This window comes from Macaca thibetana, chromosome 14 (assembly GCF_024542745.1).
Source record: "Macaca thibetana thibetana isolate TM-01 chromosome 14, ASM2454274v1, whole genome shotgun sequence".
NCBI classification, from domain to species: Eukaryota; Metazoa; Chordata; class Mammalia; order Primates; family Cercopithecidae; genus Macaca; species Macaca thibetana.
The window spans coordinates 117579912-117602171 of NC_065591.1; the positions used below are offsets into that span (position 1 = coordinate 117579912).

Genomic DNA, 22260 nt, shown 5'->3' on the forward strand with positions numbered 1-22260 from the left:
TTGGACAATGAACTGCAGTGCTGCTGTGGCTTAAAGAGGAGAGCTTGGCAGGGGAAATGAAGCTGAGCTGACAGATGGGACCAGAGCATAAAGGATTTTTTTATGCTATGTTAAAGAATTTAGATTTTACCCTGAGTGATGAGAAGCCACTAAAGCATTTTAAGTAAGGGAGTGATGGACAAGATTTATTGTATAAAAAGATCACTCTTGCTGCTATGGGTAGTATGGATCAGCTACGGTCAGGACTGGCTGAAGGGAAACCAGCTGGGAGAATAGCAAGAAGTGAGAGACTGATCGAAGGAAGCCAAAGTGGGGCTAGAGGCCAGGCACGGTGACTCACGCCTGTAATCCCAGCACTTTGGAAGGCCAACGCGGGCAGATCACAAGGTCAGGAGTTCGAGACCAGCCTGGCCAACATGGTGAAACCCCATCTCTACTAAAAATACAAAACTTAGCGAAGCGAGGTGGCGGGCGCCTGTAATCCCAGCTACTCGGGAGGCAGAGGCAGGACAATCGCTTGAACTTGGGAATCGGAGGTTGCAGTGAGCCAAGATCTCACCATTGCACTCCAGCCTGGTGACAGAGCAAGACTCCGTCCCCCAAAAAAAACAAAAAAGCCTGAGGGAGGCGGGCTAGAGGTGAGCAGATGGATGCTTAAGCAGGAAACCTGGCAAGACAGACTGGGTGTTAAGAATGAGGCAGAGGCCTGGGAAATGTTGACATCCTTCTCCAGGATGGGGTCTTCAGAAATGTGACCAGACTCAGAGGGAAGCGACAGTCCTGCTTTGGTCTCAGAGAACCGCAGGTGGAGCTCAGAACAAAGTCCTTGGCTGGGCATGCAGATCTGGGGTCATGGGCATGAGGGTGTAGCTTAGCTGCAAGTGGGGAGTGTGCAGAGGGAGGAGGGAAGACAGCACTGGATAGCCGCAGATGGCCATGGGAAATCCCAGCCAACGTGCACGCATCTACTGAAGGAAAGAGGACCCACAAAGGAGACTGAAAAGAATCTTACAAAGGTGTAGGAAGAGATCCAGGAAAGAGCAGTGTCACACAGCATGAAGGGGCAAAGCATGTCAGGATTGCGGGTAAGGTCAATGATGTCAAATACTGCTGATAAGTCCCGTACGGAAAAGACTGAAATGCGACTACAGGTGGTCTCTGATGACTTCACAGAGGGCATTTCTTTCTATTTCTTTCTTTCTTTCCTTCTTTCTTTTCTTTTCTTTTTTTTTTTTTTTTTGAGATGGAGTCTCACTCTGTCACCCAGGCTGGAGTGCGACGGCGCAATCTCAGCTCACTGCAACCTCCACCTCCCGGGTTCAAGTGACTCTCCCACCTCAGCCTCCCGAGAAGCTGGGATTACAGGCACTTGCCATCCTGCCCAGTTAATTTTTGTATTTTTGTAGAGACGGGTTTTCACCATGTTGGCCAGGCTGGTCTTCGACTCCTGACCTCAGGTGATCCGTCCAACTCGGCCTCACAAAGTGCTGGGATTACAGGCATGAACCACCACGCCTGACTCACAGAGGGCATTTCTGCGATGACAGTGCATACCAGACTACAATGAGTTGTGGAGTCAGTGTGACATGAAGGGAGAGAACACAGAGGACACTGGTGAGAGGCTTGACTAAAAGAGAAGACATGAGGGGTCATAGAGACTTCAGGTGGAAGGAAGGTTTAACTTTGTTTTTTAGTACAGGAAATACTTGAATGAGTATATATGCTAAGGAGAGGTGGAGCTTAAAGATTCAGAAAAAACTCAGGACAAAAGAGAGGATCTTAGAGCAAGGTCCCAGAGGACACAGGAAAAACTGGGATCCCGATGACATGACGCTCTTCCTGAAACCTTCTTAGCTCACATCAGCAGAAACAGACTCTGAGACTCTGAGGTTTTCATGTGGGAGGATTACTGGGGAGGGATCTCAGGAACCAGCCCTGAGAGGGGGCCCTCATGGAAAAGGAGGCTGAGGCGTGGAGGTTTGCAGAGCATCACAGGCAATGGAGGAAATTCTTTCCTGAGGGACTCCTTTTTCTTTTCAAAATGAGAAATTGTTGAAAAAGAGTGCTTGAGATCTCCCAAAGAGTGGAAAAGGCCTGGAATGACAGTAGGAATCCCAAGCTGGGATTAGTGTGTACCCCGGAGGGTACAACAAAGATCAGATGCTGTAAATCTGTGGTGTTACTATCTTCTGGGCTGAGTGATTTTTCCCCAGTCAGGCTCTGCATCCCAGAAGTATAAGCAGAAGAGGAGGCTGAGGGTGAGGTTAACCTAAGGCTTATTTCTGGGCTTCTGGCCTACTCTCTGCTCCTGCTGGGCGCCTGTCTCCAGCTGGGACTAGGGGAAGAGCCTGCAGGTCGTGCTTCTACTTGAAGCTTCCTTCTCTCTCTCAGGGTTGCTATTTATTGTGTCTTGGCCAGTGCACCAATCCAACAGTTGAAAAAAAACAGAGTACACATCAAACCATTCCCAGAATCAAACTCTAGGATGATTTAGAGATCAGTGAGTCAGATACATGTGGATTACATTTTCCTCTGACTGCATACTTGGTTAGAAAATCCTAGCCTGGGACTTGGAAGTCATGGGTCCTGTTTGGGACACCCAAGTTGCTATAAAGGGGTAAAATGTGTGATCAGTTCCAGTCCCTGGATCATCAGGCAAGGTCTGAAAACCTTTTTTTGAGATGGGATAAATTCCCAGGACTGCAGACCACTGGACCAAACTTCTAGGAGACAAGACTTGTGGACCCTGGTAAGAACCCAAGCCAAACCTTTCATGGGGCCAGCCCGGGGAGAAACTGGCCCTGCTTGGCTGGCTCTGCTACCATCACTCATCCTTTCTAAGTGAGAGCAGGCTGGAGGCCACAAAACAAAGGCCAAAATGCACTCAAGGACAGTAAGCTCAAGGTAAGTTTGGATAACTTCTTTAGGTCAAAAAAGAGGAACCCCAGGTTAGAAGGCAGGTATTTTTCTGGAATAAATGAGTTTGAAAATATGAAAGTATGGAGAAGAAAAGAGCAACATTTTGTCAGGGACAGAAAAAAAAGAGTCAAAAGAGCCCAGTCTTCACTCTGGTTCTGTGATTTTACTATCCCCCTGAGGTTTCGGCACCCTCTGCTGAAAATGTAAAGGTTTGGATTCGATGATGACTCATCTTTTATTTCTGATCTTACTTATCTAGTTTTATGTCCTTTATGCTCAATTTAAGCTCTTCCATGCTCTGCCTCTCCCATATCCATTTTTCTTCTTCCCAAAGGGCATGAAAGTATTTGGTGAGCTAAAAGATGTTGGCCTTCTCTTCCTGTTTCTTGCTCAAACTCCAGTTGGCTCTCCAAGCTGTCATTAAACCATCCATTGATTCATTCATTCATTCATTGATATCAGTTTCCCTCCACCACTCTAACTGGAGCTGAGCAATTAGACACATGGTAATCTTGTGCACAAGAAGATAAGAAGTCTACCAGGGACCCCAGGGGCCAAATAATTGGGCAAAAATTAGGCAAGGGGTGGGCCCACTCGGACCCCATACTTCTTCCTCATCAGTCAGCAAAGGGAGAGGTCTCTTTTTCCAGCTCTCTCTTCCTCTGCTCATACCTTGGTGAAAGGAAAGAATGACCCACAACGTGACCCCATGCCGAGGACGGAGAGGGCAGAGAGATAGGCAAGGGTGATGAGGCTTTGTGTCAGGTGGCAGTAGCTGGCAGCTCTCCGTGCCTTGATCTCAAGGCCATATTCTCTCAAAGGAATGATGGTGGGAGGAGAGCCAGGAAGAGATCCTTGAAATGGAACGCTGGAGTGCTCGGGATGGACCGAGCTCCACAACAGCTGTCCTGCAGATGGGGAAGAGCATTTGAATCTTGAGTTTATATTTCTAGAAAAACTCCCCCTCCCACTCTCCCTTGCTGTATTATGGAGTTTTTGTGAGGTTTAGAAAAATAAACAGAATCTAACCATAACTGTCTGAAAGTGCTAAATTACCAAGAAAGACATAACAGATTAGCAGTGCAAACTGAGCCTGGGTGGGAGACGGCCAGCACACGGGGGATCCGAGAACAACCCATAGGGTGGTGGTTTCTCTGCTCCCCTTCCTCCCTGAGGATGAGCTGTCTTCGCACACTGCAGCCTCTCTGGTGGCTCTGAAGGCCGAGCTGCATTGTCCAGAGAGTCTGAGGTTTAGAAATAGGGTACCATGTCCACTTTCAAACCAGCAACACCCGCAGACTTGAAAAGATATAACTCATGCCATCAAGTCCATCTCTGGCTCTCAGGTAGGACTGCTCCTATCACCCTGGTTGGAAGTGAAACTCTTTTCTGTTTCTAGAGACAACCTTCTCAGATGAACCTGGAGGGCATTACGTTAAGTGAAACAAGCAGGCATAGAGAGATAAAGACTGCATGATCTCACTTATATGTGGAGTGTAAGAAAGTCCAACTCACAGAAACAGAGTGAAATGGTGGATCCCAGAGGCTGTTGGGTTGGGGGATTGAGGAGATATTGGTCAAAGAACACAAAACTTCAGTTAGACAGGAGGAATATGTTCAGGAGACCTATTGTACATCAGGGCAACTACAGTTCATAACAACATATCTTATATTTTAAAATTGCTCAGAGAGTAGATTTTATATGTTCTTACCACCATTAAATAAGGATGTGAAATAATACATATGTTCAATAGTTTGAATTAGCCATGCTGGCCTGTATACATATATCAAAACATGATGTTATATACCATAAATAGGCACAATTTTTACTTGTCAATTTCTTTAAAAAAATAAGCTTTTAAAAAAGAAACAACCTTCTTTATCTTTTCCCCAGGAATCTGGGAGGGTGTTTAGGCAGGTAATGATTCAAAACTCCCAGAATGTTGGAATCAAAAGGATCTTAGAACACAGCCCTCATCCTTCACTTTACAAATAAATGAACTGAGGCTCACAGGGAAGAGGCAACTTGCCCAAGATCCCCCAGCTGGTGAGAGGCAGAGCTGGGACTGGAACCCGGGTCTCCTGAATCCCTGCAGATGCACATTCTGTAGCAGCTACTTCCAGGCCTTCCATCCAATCGCCCAGTTCCCCTTTCCTCGTTATTTTTCACTGGGTTGCGTCCAGTGAATTTATATCCTTTTGGCCAATCTGCAACTATAGCTTCTATGATTTTGAAGTTCTCGTATCTTAACCTTAAGGTCTCCTCAGTTAAAATCAGTAGCTTACCTTTCTTGAGCCCCTGCTATTTGTCAGCCACCAGGAACTCAAAGGTGAAAAAGGCACAGTGCCTGTCTTTAAAGACTGACGGCCAGGAGCAGTGGCTCACGTCTGCAATCCCAGCACTTGGGGAGGCCGAGGTGGGCAGATCACCTGAGGTCAGGAGTTCAAGACCAGCCTGGCCAACATGGTGAAACTCCATCTCTACTAATAATACAAAAATTAGCCGGGCCTGGGGATGCATACCTGTAATCCCAGCTACTCGGGAGGCTGAGGCAGGAAAACCGCTTAACTCGGGAGGCAGAGGTTGCAGTGAGCAGAGATTGTACCATTGCACTATAACCTGGGTGACAAAGCAAGACTCTGTCTCAAAAAAAAAACAAAGATTGACATGAAGCCAGAGGGGAACTCTGGAGTCCTTTCTGACCAACAACCTGAACTCCTCCTGCTGACTCTACCTATTGCCCCTCTACATCTTCAGGATGTGTGCAGAATGGGTTAGGAAGTACAAGTTACCAAGTTAAGCTACAGTCTGTAAGGCACTGTTCTGGGTTCTGGAAGAGAGACCTCCCTACTCTCCAGGAGACATGTGAAAGACCAGCTTCTAGTTTACTAACAGATGTGGGACAGATAACTGGGATTTGAATTATAGCTCCACAATTTACTAGCAATGAGACCACAGGCAAATTATCTAATCTTTCTGGGCCTCAGCTTCTTCTGAAATAAGGATAGTGAAGCCCACCTTACAAGGCTGTTATGAAAATCAAACAAAATATGTGAACTCCCTAGTTCCATGCCTAGTGCACAGGAGACCTCAAAAATGCTACTTTCTTTCCTTTCTCTTGAATTCTGGTCTTATGTGACTGTGTGTTACCCAGAGCATGATGATCGCTGAAGATTTCAATGTGTATTGGTCTGTACTCACACTGCTAATAAAGACATACCTGACAGTGGGTAATTTATAAAAGAAAGTGGTTTAATTGACTCACAGTTCCACATGGCTGGGGAGGCCTCGCAATCATGGAGGAAGGCAAATGACAAGCAAAGTCACGTCTTACACGGCGGCAGTCAAGAGAGCTTGTGTAGGGGAACTCCCCTTTATAAAACCGTCAGATCTTATGAGATTTATTCACTATCGTGAGAACAACACAGGAAAGATATGTCCCCATGATTCAATTACCTCCCACCAGGATCCTCCCATGATACGTGGGAATTATAGGAGCTACAATTCAAGATGAGATTTGGGTGGGGACACAGTCAAACCATATCACAGTGCTTTGTGGAGAGAGTGTTTCACTGCTATTCTCTTCCAAGCACAGCAAAGGGGACTGGCTGGCCATCCTCTCCCTTGTAAGTATGACTTCCAACTTCAAGTCTGACTGGTGTAGACCCCGATCTTTGCTCAGCATGACACCCCTTCCTTCAGGCTCAACTCTCTCCCTTGGCATCCACCACTGGAAAAGGATGAGCTGCCCTAACCTGAGCCACACTCTATCTCTTTTGAAGACAGAAAAGTGAGGGGAAGCCATGGGGAGATGCATTCCTCCTTGATGCGTCATGAAAGACATACAGATTTAATGTCAGAAGACAGGCTGGAAACCCAGCCCTTTCTCCACATCTGTGTCATCCTAGCCCCACTGACCCTTAGTTTCCTGATCTGTGAGAAGGGAACACAAAAGCTGCTTCAGTTAGTTACTGTGAAGATTAAATTTGAAAAGACATACGAATAGTCATAACAAAGAGGAAAATATTAACCCTACGTTGATACCGCTATACTATTATTGTCTCTTCTCCTGTTCCCCTGACACATCTCAACTGAGAGCAGGCCAGGCCAAATCTGCAGAAATCCAGTTCTATTCTTGCTAAGCAGCAGTCCTACCTGATGCTTTCCAGTTGGTAAGGGCAGGGCCCTCCTCTCTCCACCTGAGCTGTGGGAGGCAGGAGACGAAAGGCCAGTCCCAGAACGGGAGCCATGGAGCTGTCTCCTTCTCAATCTGTCTCTGGGGGAGTGCTCTTGGCAAGGAGCAACCGTTCCAAAGGCAAATGTCCAAGGTGAAATCCATCACAGGGGCCCTGGACTGGGATAAGATAGAAGAAAGTAAATCAAGCCTCCTTGAGATAAGAAGACATAGCCTGGAACACTTAAAAAATGCAACTCTACCAGCTGCCCACTTTTGCAAAGTTTTAAGGCAGAGGACTGTGCTAGGTAAGAAGGAACTGAGACCACATCCCCCTATTTAAAAGTGGGAGAAGCCCTGATGTGGGGCTTCTCTCTTCTCTCTCCCTCTTACCGCAAGTCCCAGCCAGAGGGGAGCAAAAGGCATTTTTAATGAATCTCTATCAGCAAAGAAACAGGGAAACACAGAGGCTGTCCATTTGGTATCAGAGATTAAGGACAAGGGTTCTAGGGTCAGGCAGTCTGGGTTCTAATCCTGACTTTTACACTATACGTGTAGTCTTAAACAATCTACTTAATCTCTATGAACCACAGTTTCCAATAGGGATAATCCTATGCTACCTTATAGAACTGTTTTGAAGACTAAATACAGGATAATTTTTATGGAGCATTTACTGCAGTGGCGCGCAGAACGTGTGTAATCAATAGTGTTATGACTATTTATAATATCTGTAAGAGATCGGGGAGGCCAATACCTCTCTAACTTCCTTCATATCCCATTTGTATAGTCATTTCTTTAAAATTCTCTGAATGGTATTCCCCAAAAACAAATCTTGTAGCATCAGTCTTGTGTGTTGACTGCTATTGAACAGTGGACATTTTTCTTGCCATTATGTCCCATTTGTAACTTATGACCATACCTGTCCCAATCACCACCTCTCCAAAAATGCGTATGTTTAAGTGTATGTCTGACTGGCTGAGACTGGAACATCTACAAAGGGGCGTTTTGATCACACTCAGGTCAGGAAGGGAAGAAAATCGTTAACAGACACCTGGAGTCTGAAGATAGAGATGTGGGGAGGCAAGGGAATAATGTCTTAGGCAGGAGGTCCCTCGGTCAGAGGGGAGGACTCTGCATCTGAAAGAAGACTTTTGTATCCCTCAAAGTCCCCCTAACCTTATCTTCATCTTTCCCTCTCTTCATTATCAATAAGCCACACATGTTTTCCATGTGCCCGGGCTTGGCATGTGATAGGAAATGTTTATATCTTGGTCCCCAATCTAAAGCTATCAACAGGACGGGCGCGGTGGCTCACACCTGTAATCCCAGCACTTTGGGAGGCTGAGGCAGGTGGATCACCTGAGGTCAGGAGTTCGAGACCAGCCTGGCCAACATGGCAAAACCCTGTCTTTACTAAAAATACAAAAATTAGCCTGGCATGGTGGTGTACACCTGTAATCCTACCTACTCGAGAGGTTGGGGCAGGAGAATCCCCTGAACCTGGGAGGCGGAGGCTGCAGTGAGCAGAGATTGCACCACTGCACTCCAGCCTGGATGACAAAGCAAGACTCCGTCTCAAAAACAAAACAAAACAAAAAATAAATAAAAATAAAGCTAGCAACAGTCTAATCAGAGAGGGAACCCAGAAGCCTGGGATGTCTCAGGGAGTCTGGGAACCTGGCCTTCTTGGCATGGAACCCACGGTAGAGGTGAGATGGATTCATGGCAGGGAAAGGGAAGCAAAAACTCAAGGGCCCTGGAAGGGAGGCACAAACCTGTGGCTGCGGCGGCACAGTCAGCAGAGAAAGCTTGACGGCTTCCTGAGCAAGGATATTGCATGATGAACGTGTGAACATGGTGTGTGGGGTGGGTGGGCCAGACCAGAAGCCCTTGCGAGAGAATGAAGGAGTGCGAGACCCAGGTTTGACCTTGGCTCAGCCACGCACCAGCTGTGTGAGTGACACTGGGCAAGTCGCTTAACCTCTCTTGGTTTCTCACTTGGAATCATAAAGCCTGACTTCCAGGTTTGCCATGAAGCTGCGAGGTGACATATGGAAGGTTGCTCTGTGCAAATGTATGGGTTCTAGTGGCTGGACTGGTGTGCTGGGGAGATGAGCACTGCAGGAAGGGAGGCCACCTGGGGACAAGTGGGGCTGTATGGCCAGGTAGGCTGGTGGCGACAAGGGCAGCATGGAGTGGGGGAAGCACTTGAACCTTCTTCCACTGTGTGGCTCTCCTCCTGCTGCCCACGGGTTCTAGGAGCTGCACAGAAAGAGTCCCATAGACTTAAACCCTCTCTCGGCTTAAAACCCACAGTAAGAGGCAAACAGCTGAGAAGATCAGGGAGTGACAGAACATGAGTGGATATACAAATAGACAAGATTAACTATTTCCACTGTATACACAAGAGGCTTTGCTAACACTCGGCCAATTAGAAAACTAATCTAAACAGCCACCAGCTTCCATTCTCCTAGGAGCTCTCCAACAGCTGTTCGCTTGCACTTGCCGCTGCTCCCAGCAAGTGCCCTGAGGCTCCTCCTTGGGTCTGGTCCCCACTTGAGCCTCAAGGGCTCCTCAAGAGCGAAGAATTGTGTCACTTCCCTTTCCTTGCCCTGAACTCCCCATCGGGTCCTGTTGCTGTTATTACAGGGGGCTCCCTCCATGTCACTGCCTCTGAGACGCCAACCCCCGCACAGAGTGACCATTACAGCACTTTCCAGGTGAGACTGCCATCCATCTGGGAGGCATGCACACGAAGAGAGGAAGAGCAAAGCCTTTGAAGTCTGACAAACTGGAGTTAAAAACTCCTAGATCTCCTACTGTTGTGCTCTCTCTGATACCCTGTTCCCTCGCCTAAAAAGAGGATAATAATGATACCTACTTAGGAATTAAAAGCAGGCTAGGCGCGGCGACTCACACCTGTTATCCCAGCACTTCGGGAAGCCGAGCTGGGCGGATCGCTTGAGGTCAGACATTCAAGACCAGCCTGACCAATATGGTGAAACCCCGTCTCTACTAAAAATACAAAAAATTAGCCGGGCATGATGGCGGGTGCCTGTAATCCCAGCTACTCAGGAGGCTGAGGCAGGAGAATCACTTGAACCACTGCACTCCAGCCTGGGAGACAGAGCGAGACTCCGTCTCAAAAAAAAAAAAAAAAAAAAGGAACTAAAAGCAAATATATATATATAGGTGTATGTGTATGTGTGTGTGTGTGTGTGTGTGTGTGTGTGTGTACACACACACATATCCCTCTATTTAGATAAGCAAATATGTATATATGACAAGCTAGTACAGTCCCTGCACACTGTAAGTATTCAATGCATTGCTTTTGCCATTATTATTACTGTTGTACTACTACTACTATTATAATTGTCATTATTGCTCTCTCTGAGTTACCCAAAGGCCAAAAACAACTTTGACTTGGGGGCAGGTAGCTTCTAACATGGTTCCTGATCGTCTCTGTCTCGCAGCCTCCACACCCTTGTGTAAAGCTCTCCCCTGGAGTGTGGGTGGAACCTGGGACTTGCTTCTAATCCACAGAATATGGCAAAGGCAGTGAGATGTCACTTCCTTCCTCAGGTTACAAAAGATTGTGACTTCCGTCCTGCTGGCTGACCCTCTCTCCAGCCTTCTCAGCTTGCATATCTCCACAAAGCAAGCTGCCATGCTGGCAAGACTTATGTGGCAAGGATTTGAGAGCATCCTCTGGCCAGCAGCAAGCTATGAACTGAGGCCCTCAATCCAACAACCCTTGAGGGACTGAATTCTGCCAATGAACACATGAACCTGGATGTGGATCCTTCCCCAGGTGAGCCTTCAGACGAAATGCCAACCCTGGCCAAAACTTTGGTTACAGCCTTGTGAGAGATTCTAACGCAAAGGACCTGGCTCAGTTGTGCCCTGACTCCTGGCCCACAGAAACTGTGAGATAACAAAAGTGTGTTGTTTTAAACCATGATATATTATGGATTTGTGACACAGAAATAGATAGCTAATACAACCTCTCTGTCTTCCTAGCCCAGCACTTGGCATATGGAGTGGAAGTCAAATGTCAGTTGAGTGTATGAATGAATGAATGATGATGGTAACAGGTAAACTCATCAGGACCTAAGAAAGGCCTAGACGGGCTAGATCCAAAGAGAGAGCTCTTTCCCAGCACCCACTGCCTGTATCTTTTGTCTTCTGTCCCTCACAACCCTGGGTCCTTCCTCCCTTCCCCTGTCCTCAGGACCTTGCTCTCCTCTTGGTTCCTGCATTTAGTCATTCTCTCTGAATTTTTATTTTCCTCCTCCTCAAAAAAAAAAAAAAAAATCCAGCTCTCTCTAAAATATCTGACCCTGGTGAATTGGAATAATTTTTGATGGAAAGCAGTCTTGTCCAGAAAGGCTCTTACCCACCCTGCTCAGGAATGTGGTTGCTGCAGATATTAAAACAGACCTGCAGGTGTCTGCAGTGAGTGGGGAGCTCGTGCCAGCAATGACCTCAGCCTGCACAGCAGGGCTCTTACCTAGGACAAGCTGCTGTGTTGAGCTGGATCACAACAGACCTTCTCCAAACTCTTCCCCTTCCAGGTATCCCAGACTGCACCCTCTAGTTTAATGCCTGAGACACACCTTTCCACCCAAGCCTGGTATCAAAAGTCAAGGGCAGTGCCACCAGGCCTGTGAGAGAGGATGCTGTGGGTCCCACTGTCCCTTCACATTCAAGTGGCTTTGGCTAAAGAACGCGGGCCTCACGCTGGCAGCCCCCTTTCCTGTCCTCTTCTCCTGACTCCATGCCTCCCACTCCTGACAGCTCCAAGGGATCCTGTTCAGGTTGAGAGGTATCAGGCTTCATTTCTTCTGCAAGAGGCACCCTCCCAGGGAAGGCCAGGATTCTCAGGGCAGAAACTGGAGCCTGGCACCCCTCATGGTAAGGCTCCCCATTGTGTGGCTGAGCTTGCACTCAGGCTTAGATCTTGCCCTGCTGAATTCAGCTCCCATTGTTGAATCTGAAGTTGGCTAAGATGAAGTAGAAACTCGTGTTAGTTTTCGGATTTCCCTCTTCCACTGGGAAACTCAGAGAACTAGGAGTATCCCAGCTGTAATGTATTCCAGCCTCCAAACTCAGAAACCTATCCCCAGATCATCCCAGTAATTACCACAACAGTTTACCTAACACATTCTTGTATGCAAAGTACTTGTACACATGCTATTTCTCATAAGAATCCTACAATATTTTTAGCCCCATTTAACAGAGGAATAAACTGTGGCTCAGAGATAGTAAGAATTTTCCCAGTTATGCAGTGAGCAAGTGGTAGAAGGGGAACCTAAACCAAGGTCTGTTGACTCATACAGAGTCCAGTCTTCTTTCCACTACTACTCATGCTCCCAAATCTGTAAGGCTCATTTTCTTCTAACTTTGTATTTCATTTGTAAGTTGATCACTTTGTACTTACATGTACCCATTATATTGTCCAATTCCTGCTCCTTCCTCCTTAGTCTTCCCCCATGCCAACCTCTGGAGGGCTGGGTCAGGTAGCTTTATGCAGCTCAGCAATGGATTGACCACTGGCCTTCAAGTCTGGAGATCCAGGTTTTAAGTTCTGGCTCCGCCACTAATGAGGGGTGTGGCTTTGAGTCAGTTACCTCACTTTTCTACCTTACTTTTGCAATGTGAAGATGACAAATTGCGTGGTCACTAGAGTCACTTCTAGCTCTAGAACTACGATTCTTTGATGTAATTCCTGGTTGGGCTTCCTCTTGGGGAGGAACAATTTCCAAGTCAACGGGAAATTCACTCTTGCACTATGAATGCCATCCGGAGCTTGGGCTGAGAAGGGCGAGCACTTAGCTAACTGCTCCAAAGATAATAGGAAGACCCCGTCCCCAACCTCTGCCTGAACAGGTCCCTTCATTCCTGGCTTCTTTTATCTGTCCTTCCGCAACATGTTGTGACCTCTTTTGGGTAGGATTATAAGCTCCCAAAGGCCTCTGTCCTTGATCCTCTTTGACCAATGATTATTGCCCAACCCGGTACCAGACAGGCTGGCACTTCCCTGATCTCCTCAGGATGTCTGTGAGCCCAGGCTGAAGGTTATTCACAATCCCCAGTGCTAGGGAGACCCAGGGGGCCGCGCAGCTGCTCCTGGCTATCTGGCTGAACAATGCCGATTCTGTCAGGTCTCTCGGCTGAGCCTTCTTGCAGAGGGTATTCAGGTTGCAGTATTAACTGGAGGCATCTCAGCTGCTTCCTGTTCCTTGAGTCTCAGCAGATTCCTGAGCAAAGACAGTCAGCCCGGCTTTGCATCTGACCCCAGCCCCCAGCAGTTGGGGTTGGGGGCAGGAAAGATGAAAGAGCTTTGCCATCATCTCAGAGCAAGGAGTCAAACCTCCTCAGCTGGAAGGGGCCCCAGGGACCAAGTGCCCATTGGACACTGCTCCCAGACATGTCAACCAGGTACAGGGACAGGAGTGTAGCTCAGTTCTCAATCTTTGGGAAGGTAACTCTGCAGCCTCCTAAGCCACTTCTTTCAGGACGAAAATCTAAGAACAACTGTCCTCTCTGCAGCCAAACCACTTGTACAAACTACTGGTGTTACTTGTACCAGTGTGAACGCCCCACTTCAGCAAGACACATCCTCCTGCCTGTCTCCCCCGCTCAGCTGTCCCCCCCAGTTACGAAGCATGGCAAGTGCTGTCACCACACTCCTATGTCCTTCTCATTTCCACAGCCACTCCAGTTCTTTTCCGGCATCACATCTCTGCTATAAGACCACTTATCATCTCCCTAAAACTGCTGAAACTGATACCATGAGACTCTAGCTAGGCTATGCATTCTCATTTGTTTTTCTTCCAGATTTCTTTTTTTTTTTTTCTTTGGAGACAGAGTCTTGCTTTGTCATCCAGACTGGAGGGCAATGATGTGATCTCTGCTTATTGCAACCTCCACCTCCTGGGTTCAAGCTATTCTCATGCCTCAGCCTCCCAAATCGAGTAGTTGGGACTACAGGTGTGTGCCACCATGCCCGCTAATTTTTGCATTTTTAGTAGAGACAAGGTTTCGTTATGTTGGCCAAGCTGGTCTCAAACTCCTGGCCTCAAATGATCCACCTGCCTCGGCCTCCCAAAGTGCTGGGATAACAGGCGTGAGCCATCACACCCGGCCTTTCCCCAGATTTCTAAATACCCCATGCTTACCTGACTATTTTTGCCAGTGTAGTGATCTTTGTATATTCTCTCTCTCTCTCTCTTTTTTTTTTTTTTTTTTCTCTCTCGCTCTGTTTTTTTTTGCAAGCTTCCCGGGTTACGTGTCTCTCTAACCTACTCGCCCCAGAGACGGGGTTTCACCGTGTTAGCCAGGAAACCTGTGAGTCTCCTCAAAGTGCTGTACAGACCAAGTCTCCTCCCTCTCTCTGAACTGTTACTGATGCTTGCTTTCTGATTATTGACCATTAGAAGTCCCACCTGAGAACTAACGCTCTGGCTACAGTTGAATCCCATTTCCTGTTTGCTTGGAGCCTGGAAATGTGATAAGGCTTTGGCCAGCTGCCACCGTATTAGCTGGTTCCCAAGGCCCATTTGGGGATATGAAGGAGAAAATGACTCCTATTACTTAAACAGTGTTTCAGAAATGCCCCAGAGTAGAAACAATGGTCCTTGCTGCACCGGGATCCACTGTAACCCTCTTCTTTTGCACCCAGCATCCTGGCCTGCCACACGGCAGTTCTAGTAAGACGTACTATGTAATGAGGAATGTAACTCAAGGCCGGTCACACCAGAGACTTGTGGAAGGGCAGCCACTAGGCAGGGGACACAGAGACACCAGTCAGGTGGCCAGCTCCGTCCTCTGCTATCTCCACAAACGGGCTAGTTTCTTTAAGGTTTTTTTCCTTGAGTCCTAATGAAAAACAAGTTGGAACCATGATTGGGGGCGGGGATGGGGGCTGCAGGGCAGAGTTTACAGGCACTTGCAATTTCTTAACGGCTCCCTCCTCACACATTCCTCTGCATTTTTCCCTTTTATTAACGTGGCATCTTTCCCAGGACACTTTATGGGACTGTGTGTTTTCACTTATGCCCTGATTGGGGTTGATCGTGTCTCTCCCTATGAAGAGCCCTCAGATCTCGCTCAAGGCCTCCCCTGCACCCCCTGCAAGGGTGCAGGCCATTCTTTCGCTCTGGGGCTCCTGGGCTCATCTCTTAACCTGTCCCCAAGGGCTCCATTGTGTTTTCTACCACACAAGGCACTCTTCTGCCTTAGGATCGCACCTCATTTCGACCCCAAATTAGACGCCCCAGTTGGCCTACTCAACTCTGAAGTGACTCCTGGCACTTGCCCCCAAATGAAACCTGCCCCAGAGGATGAAGAGGAAGATTTGGCACACTGAAGATTTTCAAAGCAATGTGCTGGGAGCCCTGAAGGCCATTGCCCAAGAGGAGCACTGAACACGTTTTGAGCTACAGCAGCTCTGACAGAACACAGCTTTCCCAGGGGCCCGCTTTCAAAGGCGTGGCACGCTTTTCGGAGAGCCAAGCTTTGGCGTGTTTATTAAAACAGACACTCATGTTGCTTTCAGGAATGCTGCGCTCTTAGCTCTTCTTTTCTCTTTAACTCAGTTCCAAGAGGGGCTGGGACTGAGGTTTGGAGCTTACTTGCTGTCCTTCAGCCCTGTGTTAGAAATGTTTCCACCTATCCGCCTCCTGTTATCCGGGAGATTGCTCGGTTTCACTCAGACGGGAAGCGGCAGGCTTGGTGGCAGCTCTGCGGTCTTTGAAAACATACCTGCTGGGAGTTGCAGTTTCTTCTTCTGTAAAACGGGGAAAGTAATATACATTCTGCAAGGCCGTGAGAATGACCTGGAGCGACGTCTGTAAGAGGCCTGGCATGCTAAAGGCCTCAGTAAATGGTAGGGATTTTTGTTATTAATACTATTACCAATATTAAGCAATTAGCCAATACATATTGACCTCTTTGAGAATCTGCTTTTGTTCCCTGGTCCCTCCCCTTGTTCATCCAGGCCTTCTCCCACTGCAACGCTTTCTTTCTGGAATGTCTGTGGACAATACAACATCAAACTCCCCACGCCTGGCTCCAGGGCAAGAATCTCCGAGTTCTTTGGGAAATGCAGTGCTGGGATCGTTTTCCTGTTGTCAGCAGGCTCTGGAAGAGGCATTAGCCCCACAAGGTTTGATGTGGGAAGGTTTTACAGGTACTGCTCATCTGGTGGGCAGATGTAGCTTTGCAGCAAGATAGAGCTCTGTCTTCCAGATGGGAGGTGCCTAGGAGTCTTGGGGTAGAACTGGTTCCTCTCTGCTTGGAGCTAGTGTGGGCACACACATGGCCCTGTCCCCTCCTTCAACAGCCCTGGGATCCTTGAGCCAAGTTAGATGGAGTGACTTTAGCCTCTGAAACTCACATCCTGGCAATCAGCTGACCATACCTCCATCATCTCCGTTCCCCGCAGCCCAGACCTCTGCCATACCCCAACACACAGACACACACGGTGTTATTTCCAGGGAAGAGGAGGATAATCCTGGCCAATAGCAGCGGACACACTGGAGGTTTCCCCACAAAGTAAGAGTTTCATTCATTCCAACATTCTCAAGGTAGTGAAACAGGATGCAGAGGGCTTCTCAAGGTAGGGTTACCCCAGAACATTTGAGCATTTTCCTAAAGGAAGACGAAGGGGGGTAGTAGCCACCAGTGGCTGAGTTCTCCTCCCTTATACATCCCATTGGATATCCCCAGTCCCTAATTCTCCACTCCAAAGCCCTGGCTCTGCCTTGATAGAGTGGGGATGTGCCTGGGCCATTAGTAGCCATTGTCCACCCTTTTATTGCTCGGGCTTTTTGGGGGGACCTTTATGCAAAGTTGCTCCCAACCTCATCACATCTGGTCAAAGTGCTTTTAGTCACAAGGGGCAGAACTCGGTTCACAGGAACACATATAGAAAGTGGATATAGAGATAGCTATGAGGGATATGGGACTTTAATTAAACTAAGTAACCGGCCTCATCGTTCTCTCTCCTCCTGGGCTGCGGTCTCTTGGTTCAGCTTTTCTCTGTGCGTGACTTTGGTTTGCCTATGGTTTTACAACATGGCCCTAACAAGTCCTCACTGATCATGACATTTTACTTGAGCTCCCTACGACCAAAAGGCTAGACTCTGCTTTTTAATTTCAAACTCCTAAGAGAGAAAAATTGGATGGCTGTTTATTGCCAACACATTGGCTGGTCTTGGGTACTTATTCCTGGTCTAGTTCGCCGTGGCTGAGGAGCAGAGCACGTGGTATGAAACACATCTAAGGCAGCAGGGGCTGAAAGTGGGAAACAACTGCTGTGGGAAGCAACCAAGCTGGTATTCCACCCGAGGTGGACCTGATGCACCCTCTGTGTGCTTCTGGGATTCACCCGAGGGACAGGTAATAGCCATCCTCAGTGACTCTGTCTCAGTAGAAGCTGGCCTTGGAGCTCAAAGGCCAGGGAAGCAGCAGGTCCACTGATGCAGCTGCCACCTCCACAGCGTGCTGGAGACATGGTGACATTCTCCTAAGAGCACTTACAGAGACAGCGTCCTGTGAAAACAGCGCTGGACTGGGAGTCGGCAGTCCTGGCTTGTGATCCAGCTCGGCTGCTAACCCCCATGACCCTGGGGAACTGGCCTTCTTCCTCTAGGTCTTAGGTTCTCCAGAAGTTAAAAATGAATTTTAAAACTATTATTATTATTAATAATAAACAGGGTTGAATGAAATCATCTCCAGGGTTCTTTTCAATCCCTAAGATTTCCCTAAGCCTCCCCCATCTCCTCTTGACAACTTCCCAGAAATGCTTTCAAACGGAGCTCTTTAACCCATAATTTGGTAGGGCCTCTGCCAGGTGCCTCTCTCCCACAACACACCCAGTCCCTGTGATAAGTCCTCCTCAGGGGCTTTCCAGCCTAGACCTGCAGCCATTCAAGAAAGTCCAGGCAGGGCCTTCCCAGGCAACTGATTTCTGAGCTTCTTAGAGCAGAAGGACGGGGTCTGAGCATTTGCTGTTTGGCCACGCCAAAGAGGGAAGTCTGGGCCTGAAGATGCATTCACTGGGGGGTTTCCATGTTGGTGATCAGGGCCTGGGAGGCCAAGAGAAGCTCCAGAAGAAGGGTCAGCAAAATCCCCAGAGAAACAGGGACAATGAGGGGAACGGAGCTGGAGAGGAAGAGAGGCAAACACTGTGGGTTCCTGGGGAGGGGGGCAGGGGTGAGGGAAATAGTTTGTGTCTTTTGGCAAGAAATGAATAACATTCAAAGAATATGCAAAATGCCATTCTAATCGGCACCTGTTCTCTTTGGAGCCAGTCACTCGGCCCACGGCATCAGCATCGGAGGGTGAGTCTGGTTTGGGTCTCCCCAGGGGAGGAAATACAGCGCATTGAGATCCACTTGAGTGATGAGAGAGGCACTGGTCCCAAGAGGGGCAGAGGAAAGGAAGGTGCCCTCGGCCTCCACTGCTCCTTCCCAGCCCAGAATACTCTGTCACAAACCCCCCAGCTCAACCCCAGGCAGATGGCTACACATTTTGCAGGGGCCTCTGAGCATTCCCTTGGCTAACAGCCACATTCCAGAACAGCATATGTTTCATCTCAAACCCACAAGGTTTGCACTTCCAAGCGGAGCCAAAGAGAAAACCTTGGCCCACGCTGCAAATTTCTTGGGAGAGGTGGGGGTTGGGGCGGCCCCAGGGAGGTTGTAGCTGTTATGTTGAAGAATATTTGAGTTCGAGTTCATGCAAAGCTAGGTCCCAAATATATGACAGACGCAGTCCTAATTCAGAGCCCCTCAAAGTTCCTACCAGGAGAAGTGAGCAGCGCTGCTTCCTCTCGCTGTCACCCAAATGGCCCTTATGCCACCTGCATGTTCCTCCAACCCCATACCAGTTCTGCATCTTTGCCTAACTTCATGGCCCCTTTTGAATCAATGATTCACAACCCAGGGCTGCGTGGACTCTGGGTGGGGAGGGAAGAAAGAGGGTGACTCCTGATCTCACTCTACCCCTTAAAAGATGCCTGGACCTCATCTGTGCTGGCTCCCATCTCCGTACTCTGAAATGTATTTGGCTACTGAAAGACACCAAGTCTGGAGGAGGGTTTAGGAAGGACAGGGCTGAGCTGGGTGGAAAGGAGGAGTAAGGCAGGGGAAATACGAAGACATGAGAGCTGGAGGGGGCGGCGGGGCAGAGGTGCAGAAAGGGATGCAGAAGGGTCTCAGCTGGGAAGAGGGAGACGTAAGTTCTCTCCTGGCGGGTGGGGAACGGGGGTGGGGGATGGTGGGAGTCCTGGTCCTCTGGGGGTTCTGCTCTGTGGTAAGCTAAGGGATTTCTGACAGCAAAGTAAACTGTGGTGTGCTGAGTTTACCCAGCTCCAATAAGCAGTGTTGGAGTGTTTAATGTTTCCTTCCCACTGAATTGGTTGACAGGCACTGAACCGCAGCCAGCCTCTTGCTCTTTCTTGGGGAGGCAGTAGGTGGGGAGGTTAGTACAGGGCTGTCAGGAAAGCTGGCACCCCAACCCAGGATGCAGAGGCTCGCGTGGAAGCTGGGAAGTTCCCCTCACATAGGCCCAAAGTTCGCATCAAGGAGGAAGAGCCTGAAATACAAGTCACCTCCTTATCCCAACCATCCCCCGGCCGGTGTGCACCAGCCCTCCTGCCCTCTGCAAAACACAGCCATTTATTTCTCTCGTCATGCTCAGCTTTATTAAATGCCTGCCTATGGGGCTGCAGCCTCAAACAGCCATGCTTATGCGGATGGATGCAGAAGACAGACACACAGACCACAAAATAAATCAGGAAGACACCAGAGTTCAGCACCCAAGTACAAAATAAACTATGCCTGGCAGGATGCCCAGCATGATGTGCTGGTGGGTTTTGTGCTAAGCAAGGATGAATGGGTTGAGGGATAGGGAAAAATAACTTTCTTTTCTCTCAATCCAAGGAGACTCCTGGGAAGAAACTAGCATGCGCAAAGTTCTTAGATGGAATAGAAGAGAAAGCTGGGACAGAAGAGATCTCAGGGAGTGGAGTGGACATAAGCACTGGGGAGGGGTAAGAGAAGCAGACGACGGTGCATCCAGACAGTGCGTGTGTGTAAAGGGCACAGAACAGCTCAGAAAAAGGACACGGGGAAGGTTGGAGTGGGCTTTGGGCATACAGCCAGAAGCTGTCCAGGAACTGTAGCAGAGAGCCCTGGGCTACTACTGCATCCTCCCCAGCCAACTAGCAGAGAATCGGAGGTACACTCTGGACCTACAGAACAAGGGCAGCGGACCAAGTGCTGGGGAAGTGGGAGGAGCCACAGTGGCACCAAGGAGCAGCCCAGGTGAATGACCAGGGCATGGGATGCCCATTAAGCAGTGCGCATGAAGAGGGAGGGGGAATGTGACAAGATTATCAAGGGGTGCACAGCAAGGTGGGGAGCTGCCTGGATGAAGACAGCTTAAAATAGAATAAATAAATAAATAAATAAGCCAGCAGGGGTCATTCATGGCTTGGGAGTGGGAGGATGAGAGAGTTTGAGGATACTGCTCAGAATAATGGTGCGTGTGTAGGTATGTAAAGGTAACACTGCTGCTAAGATCTTTATGCAATTTCAGTCACATTTTCTTGGATCTCAAGTCCTGCATTTCTACAAAAAATATTTAGAAATAGTCCCCCCTTGACCAGGTGTGGTGGTTCATGCCTGTAATTCCAGCACTTTGGGAAGCCAAGGCAAGTGAATCCCTTGAGCCAGGAGTTGGAGACTAGCCTGGGACACATGGCTGAACCCTGTCTCTATTAAAAATACAAAAAATTAGCCAGAAGAGGTGGCGCTTGCCTGTAATCCCAGATGCTCGGGAGGCTGAGGTGGGAGGATCACTTGAGCCCAGGAGGTCAAGGCTGCAGTGAGCCATGATGGCACCATTGCACTCCAGCCTGGGCGACAGAACCAGACCCTGTCACAAAAATTAAGACAAAATAAAATAAAAATAGCCCCCGTAAAAGCAGAGAGCAGAATAGACTGGTAGCTTTCAAACAGGCTCCAAGGTGCACTGGTAGAGTACCCTGATACCCAGGTCTCATTTCAACCAGAGCAGCTCAGCTGTATCTGTTGTATTTGTTTACGCATTGCGTAAGATTTCTTTGAAAGAAAAGCCTACCATTGTAAGCCTGTAAAAGAATAGTTTGAAAGCCACTAAGGTATAATTTCTTTTGGAATTCCCCACCAGCTTGAAGAATGACCATTCCCAAAAGAAACCTGCAGTGAACACATGTAACAACTTTTGGGCACGATTCCCAAATTCAAATCACCTGGCCTGTTGTCAAATCATTTGTTCTCACTCTTTCGTTCAAAGGAAAAATTATGACCAGCATAAGGAATTGTAACTCTCCCCTCTTTTCATTTGGTCCAGGAATGGGAGACGCACACACAGCACAGGTTCTACCAGGCCTCCAGCTCGTGCCCACGATAGGCACCATGAGTCCGTTATTACACTCTCTGAACAATGACAACACCACAGTCTTGGGGTCCTTCTAAACAGAGTGCCCAGGCAGCTACCCCCAATCCGGACAAATTAATACATTGGCTGAAACCTCTCTGCCAGCCCAGATTTGGTTGGCTGACTCCAAGAATGTCAGCTAAAAGGAGCACCACTGTCCCTCCCTATCGGGAGAACCAACTCCCGATGTTTAACGTGGATTCTTTTCTATTTCCTAAGTGTCTCGGCTGGGTTGAGAAATAAAGGCAAAGAGCACAAGAGAGAGAAATTTAAAGCTGGATGTCCAGGGGAGACATCACATGTCGGCAGGATCCGTGATGTTCCCCAAGCCGGAAAACCAGCAAGTTTTTGTTAGCGATTTTCAAAAGGGGAGGGAGTGCACGAATAGGGTGTGGGTCACAGAGATCACATACTTCACAAGGTAATAAAATATCACAAGGCAAATGGAGGCAGGGCGAGATCACAGGACCACAGGATGGGGCGAAATTAAAATTGATAATGAAGTTTCGGGCACGCATTGTCGTTGATAACATCTTATTAGGAAAACAGGGTTTGAGAGCAGACAACCTGTCTGACCAAAATTTATTAGGCGGGAATTTTCCTTGTCCTAATAAGCCTGGGAGCGCTACAGGAGACCAGGGCTTATTTCATCCCTTCGGCTTCCACCGTAAAACGC

General features: G+C 48.3%; 1 protein-coding gene across 1 annotated transcript in view; it reads right to left on the reverse strand.

Moving 5' to 3' along the window:
* Positions 1-3135: 3135 nt before the first annotated feature.
* RPUSD4 (RNA pseudouridine synthase D4) overlaps positions 3136-22260 on the reverse strand; it is an 88414-nt gene continuing 69289 nt past the window's right edge. Inside the window, exon 8 of the mRNA XM_050755718.1 lies at positions 3136-7274. The gene's annotated coding sequence lies outside the window, so the exon portion shown is untranslated. The remainder of the gene's footprint in view (positions 7275-22260) is intronic.